The following is an 8,172-nucleotide window of genomic DNA, read 5'->3' on the forward strand; positions in this document are numbered from 1 at the left end:
CCTGACAATCTCTGAAACTAGTTAACCACTATCTGTTAACTAATGTTTTCCCTCTACAGTATGTGGTTCATTTTCAGATTGAGAGAATTAGGTGAAAATGAGGCATTGCTTGTTGGGGCGGCAGGTAGTGGTTAGATGTCCACAGGCAGAAAGTGTACAATGTAATTACGTGCAGTGTAGCCCAAAGAGATTATTTTTGTTGTGTTGAACTTGACAGTAACGTGTGAGGGGGATTATATATTTTTTTTTACTCAGTGAACATTATTTTTGCACACATGTAGCCTTGTGGCCACTATAATAGAGCCTGTTTGTTTCTTTCTATTTTAAGATGTTTTTTCCCCCCCAAGTGCAATATTTAGATGTGTGTGGTCACAAGCGTTCTATTATAAAGGCTGTCATGGCATGGCTAACTACAATATTAGTATTGTTTTTTTCTCAAGACTCATTTGCAGTAGTCTAGGTAACAAATAACATTGGATTGCTTTCTTTACATTTTTTAGCTGTGAGTTAGTTCACATTAACCATTTTTCATTTTACACACAGAGACTGATCATGTAGATCATATTCTTTGTTGTTTAATTAGTTAAAACCTGCACTTCTCCCTTGCAATGATTTTTTGTTGTTGCATGTTTCAGTGCAATAAAACAAAAGTGTCACCTTTTTGGCCCTCACCAGATTGCATTCCTGCAAAAGGTACAGAACGGCAGGTAGTTTCAGTCCAGGGTGGCGTGACAAGGTACAGAACACCAGGCAGGCTCAGGGTCAGGGCAAGCAGAATGGTCAAAACCAGGAAAACAGGAACTATAGAAAAAGACAGGCGCAAGGGGAAAACCGCTGGTAGGCTTGACGGACAAAACAAACTGGAAACAGAGAACACAGGTATGAATACACTGGGGAAGATGGACGACACCTGAGGGAGTGGAGACGAGCACAAAGACAGGAGAAACAGATCAGGGTGTGACAACGGACCTGCACTGAAATGATCAAAATCACCAATTAAAAGGCGCTCTTACCCTCTGTGATTTGCAAATCACCATTAAAAGTTGTCTGTTTACCTTCTGTGTGGTTTGCAAATCACCATTAAAAGGCACCCCTTACCTGATGTGTGGTACCACATATAAACGTTGTCCTGTGGAATCCTCTGGAGAGAACAGCTCATCATCTGGATCACCTTGCTTGCGCATCTGTCTCTAAAAACCCAGTCGGCGTCTCTGTTGTCCCAGTAGAAAGCCAAGGTGAGTTGATGTTACCTAAGAATGTATATAAGTTATATGATAAATTAAAGTATGTTTAAGTTATGGTTATTGTTTGATATGTTATATCATGACAAATAGTATGGCTAAGGTTCATGTTAACAAGGACCCTAGGAACTGTCATGTGTCAATAAGTCAATAATGCCTTTAGGGTTAACGTTAGGGACTTAGTTGATGGACGCTAAAGTTAGACTAGCTAACGTAACGTTAGCCATGTTGGCAGACAACTTTAGGTTTGGCCAACTAACGTTACATGGACAATAAAAGTGCCCTACGAGTTAACATTGTCAAGTTACAAACAGTAACCAGCTAAAAGTTTAAAAATAGTAAAGCAATTTGCTTAGTTAGCTAGCTATGCTAGCTAGTCAACGGTCTTCAGAACAAACTAGCAAGCTGCAGGGATCTCGTGAGTGGCCGTTGGAACTGCATTGTTGTAACGTTAGCTCGGCTAAATTGTAAAGATCAACCTTAAAGCTAGGTTACTTAAAATGATTGCTTCAATTAACTATTTAGCCCTGTTCGCTCACCAACCAAATTGACTGTAATTTATCTAATTTACCTCTCATCCAGCTGCACAGAGGCATCCTCATCACGTTGATAATATTGTAGCATAGCTCTTTGGTGTCGCTTTAATTCAGAGCTGAGACATTTAAATACTGAGTAAAAGGTAATGTGGTCAACAAAAATGAGCACCAATCATAATCGCCATTTCACCAGTTTACGCACCAATAGAATTAACTGTAAATATTTTTAACACTGTTCTGCGATCAGCCACCTCATGTCAAAGATAAAATGTTTTGCTCCACACAGCTGAGGAAACATAGGACTACATCAGTCTAGTATTGGCGTTATATATTCAGTGTAGTATCTGCATGCATAGTAAAACATTTCCACCATCCTTAGACACACACACAAAGAAACATACCATGGAGATTAATTTACATTTAACTTTCCTGTTGTTGCCCTTCTTAGATAACCAGTCTTGCATTGTTTTGTTGTTGACTTAAAGTGATGTTAAACATTCCAGCGTTGATGGTATCATACCGAAAGTTTCCAGGTAAAATGTCCAGTTACTGGAGTAAACGTAGAAATATTCAGAGGGGAGTTGCTCAAGATTTGTAAAAACTAAAGTCATGATCTGTGGAAAGGGAAGAGAGGCATGATTGTTATAAGCAATTTTGTGCAAGTGGCTCTTCCAATGCAGGAGTCAAATAGTAGGGTTTAGCCAGCTGATGTTTGAACACTAAGTGGTAGTGAGGGTGGGGTTAACGAGAGCTTCACTGAGGGCACAGAGGTTGAGCATTGATAAAAGTACAGACGAGGAGGATGATATCAGAAAGTTACTTTCGGATTGGGCTCTTAGGAAACAAATTTTATTAACGAAAGCATAAGATGCCATTATTAGTTACATTGTTTTAGTTTGAACGTGCAGACTGGCACTAAGAACAGAACAGCGGGAACGTTTCCCTAGTCAGCTCCATTATTAGTGCATTGCCCCTTTAAAAAAAATAACTATATTTTGGAGATGATTTCGTTTTCAAATAACGTAAAATGAGTGAGAAAAAGGCCATTCTTGAACATGGGGTGAGACATTGTTACTAATTTGTAAATGAAGCCAGTTTGTTATTTAGAATGACTTATTTCTGTTTTTAGAGGGAGAGAAACCAAAAACTAGTCATCTCATGGGTCTCCCAGTCAAGACCAGCACAAGTATTGAACCAACACAGCTTGCACTGCTATGCAGTGTCTTAGACTGTTGCACCACTCAGGAGCTGTACAATGTGACTGGTTGGGAGTGGCCTACAGTACTACAGTAAGAACAAAATAATCCTAACAAAGACTTTTTAGTAAGTAATACTGAAGTCGTGCACAATTATCAGTTTCTATTTAGGTTTCTATTGCCCATTTATTGTCAGTTAGAGACACAGTAGGACCGAAAAGCATAATCAGTGCTCTTAACTCCCCCTTGCGCTGGTCTGGAGCAATGAAGTGGTGACGCAGGGTACCGTACTAAACCACAAATTACCTCTAAATCCCGCAGCATAATCGCACAACTATTAGTGGAGCAACCACTGTTTGTTAGGTCCTGATCTGGCTATGCCAAATGGCTATGGGCTACACTAGTTATTTAGCAGGATTTGCTTAGAATTCTGTGGCATTATTTTATATTATGAAGAATACAATTGAACAAAGCTGAATAAAATTGAAAGGATATTTTCTCGAAACGATGAGGGAGTGCACACGTGGCTATTCTGTGTTGAGCGGTTAACAAAGAAATAGGTACTCCTGTATGCTTAATTTAGAGTTATTAATGTAACTTTAGTTGTTCTACAAACGTTGGGCTATATGTTTAGCTTAGTTTTTTGCGCCCGCTGTACACGCTCAATTTAAGCACTTGATAATGCCTCGAAGTTCACTGCGGCATCTCCTTTGTGTGGCCGTAATGCACCCTAAACAAATGGCCGTAATGCACCCCTCCCTTGGCCTGGAGTTCTGTGTTGTGCCCTTCTCCGTGAGTGCTGCCCGCTCTGTAGCACCTCTCACTCACATGGCTTTCCATCTCTTGATCAGGTCTTTCTCACAGGCTACAAGTGAAGACAGACACATCAGGGACATGTACTTGTCCAATTCCGAGGTTGCATATTGAAGACATTGGAAGAATTCTCCACATTTACTTTTCGTCAGCCAACAAGATTAGTAGGCCTAACAAACAGCAAAAGCCCTAGCCTATGTCAATCTACTCTCTCCCATAGTACAAAAGTCGGAACTATTCTACTCTGTTCGAGAAATAAATATTCCAAACATAGTCTGGGACAACCACTAGCATCAAAAACCTTTGTGTGTAAAAAAAAAAAAAATCTGGCTGACGCAATAGATCAGAACACTTAGCTTGAAATGTTGATAAACTATTAGGATATTTCTTCACATTATAAGCACACCAATGCAGTAGGCTATAACATAGCAAAAAAAAAAAACAGTAACCACAAATGCGATTATGCATGTAATGCTTTTACTATAAAGGGGTGAAAATGATCTATCGCAAACTTGAAACACACATTTTGCACACAGATCCAGAGAGGTCTGGATAGGGGCCTGAGTGGGTGGGAGGTGGTGAAGGTAGATCGGCTATTCCCAAACTCCCAGGGGTACGCGCAATGCTGTCGGGGGTACGCCAAATAAAACAAATTTGAACAGTCTTTTTAGATTTTCCAACAGGGCTATACATTTGGGTGATGTTTTTCTCTCGCCTGAGTAGCCTTGTTTCACTGCCAAAAATAAAATTAAACCATCTAACTCATGCTTCGTAATAACTACATGTAGCTACATACAGTTGGAGTCGGAGGTTTACATACACCTTAGCCAAATACATTTAAACTCAGTTTTTCACAATTCCTGACATTTAATCCAAGTAAAAAATCCCTGTTTTAGGTCAGTTAGGATCAGTACTTTATTTTAAGAATGTGAAATGTCAGAATAATAGTAGAGGGAATGATTTATTTCAGCTTTTATTTATTTCATCACATTCCCAGAAGTTTAAATACACTCAATTAGTATTTGGTGACGTTGCCTTTAAATTGTTTAATTTGGGTCAAACGTTTTGGGTAGGCTTCCATGAGCTTCCCACAATAAATTGGGTGAATTTTTGCCAATTCCTCCTGACAGAGCGGGTGTAACTGGGTCAGGTTTGTAGGCCTCCTTGCTCACACAAGCTCTTTCAGTTCTGCCCACAAATGGTCTATATGATTGAGGTCAGAGCTTTGTGATGGCCACTCCAATACCTTGACTTTGTTGTCCTTAAGCCATTTTGCCACAACTTTGGAAGTATGCTTGGGGTCATTTGGAAGACCCATTTGCAACCAAGCTTTAACTTCCTGACTGATGTCTTGAGATGTTGCTTCAATATATCCACATAATTTTCCCGCCTCATGATGCCATCTATTTTGTGAAGTGCACCAGTCCCTCCTGCAGCAAAGCACCCCCACATCATGATGCTGCTACCCCCGTGCTTCACGGTTGGGATGGTGTTCTTTGGCTTGCCAGCCTCCCACTTTTTTCTCCAAACATAACGATGGTCATTATGGCCAAACAGTTCTATTTTTGTTTCATCAGACCAGAGGACATTTCTCCAAAAAGTACAATCTTTGTCCCCATGTGCAGTTGCAAACTGTAGTCTGGCTTTTTTATGGCGGTTGTGGAGTAGTGGCTTCTTCCTTGCTGAGCGGCCTTTCAGGGTATGTTGATATAGGACTTGTTTTACTGTGAATATTTTTGTACCCGATTCCTCCAGCATCTTCACAAGGTCCTTTGCTGTTGTTCTGGGATTGATTTGCATTTTTCGCACCCAAGTACGTTCATCTCTAGGAGACAGAACGCATCTCCATCCTGAGCGGCATGACGACTGCATGGTCCCATGGTGTTTATACTTGCGTACTATTGTTTGTACAGATGAATGTGGTACCTTCAGGCTTTTGGAAATTGCTCCAAAGGATGAACCATACTTGTGGAGGTCTTGGCTGATTTCTTTTGATTTTCCAATGATGTCAAGCAAAGAGGCACTGAGTTTGAAGGTAGGCCTTGAAATTCATCCACAGGTACACCTCCAATTGGCTCAAATTATGTCAATTAGCCAATCAGAAGCTTCTAAAGCCATGACATCATTTTCTGGAATTTTCAAAGCTGTTTAAAGGCACAGTCAACTTAGTGTATGTAAACCTCTGACCCACTGGAATTGTGATACAGTGAATTATAAGTGACATAATCTGTCTGTAAATAATTGTTGGAAAAATTACTTGTGTCATGCACAAAGTAGATGTCCTAACCGACTTGCCAAAACTATAGTTTGTTAACAAGAAATTTGTGGAGTGGTTGAAAAACTAGTTTTAATGGCTCCAACCTAAGTGTATGTAAACTTCCAACTTCAACTGTACATATTACCTCAATTACCTTGACACCAGTGCCCCCGCACATTGACTCTGTACCGGTACCCCCTGTATATAGCCCCGCTATTGTTATTTGCTGCTGCTCTTTAAATATTTGTTATTCTTATCTCTTACTTTTTTACAAGTATTTTCTCAAAACTATTGATGGTTAAGGGCTTGTAAGTAAGGTCTACTACACCTGTTGTATTCGGCACATGTGACAAATAAAAATTGGATTTGAAGTCATGACAACATCAAATTCCTTATTATGTAAACCCGATGGCACACTTTTTTTTGGAGGGGGAGGGGGGTTTACAGACAGCCAAGGGCACAATCCAACGCTCAAGACAATTTACAAACGCAGTGCGTGAATTGGACCATATTGGGGTCCTGCCTGAGCAATCGAAATGTAATGAGTACTTTTGGGTGTCAGGGAAAATGTATGGGAGTAAAAAGTACATATATCTTTAGGAATGTACACAACCGTTCATAAATTTGGGGTCACTTAAACATTTCCTTGTTTTTGAAAGAAAAGCAAAATTTTTGTCCCTTAAAATAACTTCAAATTGATCAGAAATACAGTGTAGACATTGTTAATGTTGTAAATGACTATTGTAGCTGGAAACGGCTGCTTTTTTAAATGGAATATCTACATAGGCGTACAAAGGCCCATTATCAGCAACCATCACACCTGTGTTCCAATGGCACGTTGTGTTAGCTAATCCAAGTTTATCATTTTGAAAACCCTTTTGCAATTATGTTAGCATAGCTGAAAACTGTTGTACTGATTAAAGAAGCAATACAACTGGCCTTCGTTAGACTAGTTGAGTATCTGGAGCATCAGTATTTGTGGGTTCGATTACAGGCTCAAAATGGCCAGAAACAAAGAACTTTCTTCTTACACTATTCTTGTTCTGAGAAATGAAGGCTATTCCATGACATAAATTGCCAAGAAACTGAAGACAGGGTTCCCAACGGTGCCTTGAAATCCTTGAAAGGTTTTGAAAATATAAATAGACATGGGTCATTGAAAGTGCTTGAATTTATATATTTTGTGCAAGAATAGAAATGGAAGTTTTTGCGTTTTCAATAAAAAAAAAAACTTAATGTCAGTAATAGGCTACGTTCCGCTGTCTGTGTGTTCTTTTTTCACGCGTCACCTGCCTCGAGAAAGTGCGACGGTCACGTGCGTGCATGAATGATTGAAGTCAAATGATGCAGGTTAAACAGCGGCAAACAAGCGAGAAAGCTAACTTTAAGCGAACCTTCAGCTATGCCTGGAAAATGTAAATTCCAGGACTCGTGGTTCACCAAAGACATTTACGAAGACTGGCTGGTTAAAGATCCACTGGACATCCATATGGCCCGATGCAGAGCCTGCAGCAAATCGAGGGGATTTATACTACTATCTGTACTTACTGGTGGCACAGACGCTGTTTCATCCTTTTCTACACTGAAATTACCCTTGCCTAACGATTGTGTCTGAAGCTTCGGCTGGTGGAGGTCCTGACGAACCACGTCCAGATAAAGCGTCCGGGGTGAAAAAGTTGAATGAAAAAAAAAGTCGAGCGAGGGAAAAACAAAAAATATAAACGGTAATTAAAAAGTAAAAACCGTAAAGTTGTCAGGTAGCAAAGTAAGGTTAGCAACAAAACGCACAGCATCACGTAAACAAGTCTGCAAGTTGTGACCTACAGTATGTGAATACAAATAGGCGATCTCAGTTAGCCAATGCGAGAAAAGCAGTGAATAAAATAAAACAATTGCCTGATCCGCCGATCGAGGCAGTGGCAGTACAGGTAGAGGAGGAAAAGGAGGGAGCCCGCAGCAGCGCGTTGAGACGCAAATTAGTTGAGATGAAGATGACAACTAGCAGCGATCAACCAGACAGCAGCCCGCCAACAGTGGCTTTTATTCCACATCTCGAATTAACCAACTTGTACATGATTTGATTTGCCCTAAGTGTCTAAACACTGAACTGAATATCACCATAAACTTCA

At 40.1% G+C, this 8,172-nt stretch overlaps 1 long non-coding RNA gene across 1 annotated transcript; it reads right to left on the minus strand.

Moving 5' to 3' along the window:
• Positions 1-236: 236 nt before the first annotated feature.
• LOC106565260 (uncharacterized) lies at positions 237-2,685 on the minus strand. The gene is made up of 3 exons (XR_001319638.2): positions 1,813-2,685; positions 1,099-1,250; positions 237-910 (listed from the first exon to the last, which is right to left on the minus strand). It is a non-coding gene; the product is annotated as an uncharacterized lncRNA (long non-coding RNA).
• Between the last annotated feature and the right edge of the window lie 5,487 nt (positions 2,686-8,172).

The sequence above is a fragment of the Salmo salar genome, chromosome ssa12 (assembly GCF_905237065.1).
Source record: "Salmo salar chromosome ssa12, Ssal_v3.1, whole genome shotgun sequence".
Taxonomy (NCBI): domain Eukaryota; kingdom Metazoa; phylum Chordata; class Actinopteri; order Salmoniformes; family Salmonidae; genus Salmo; species Salmo salar.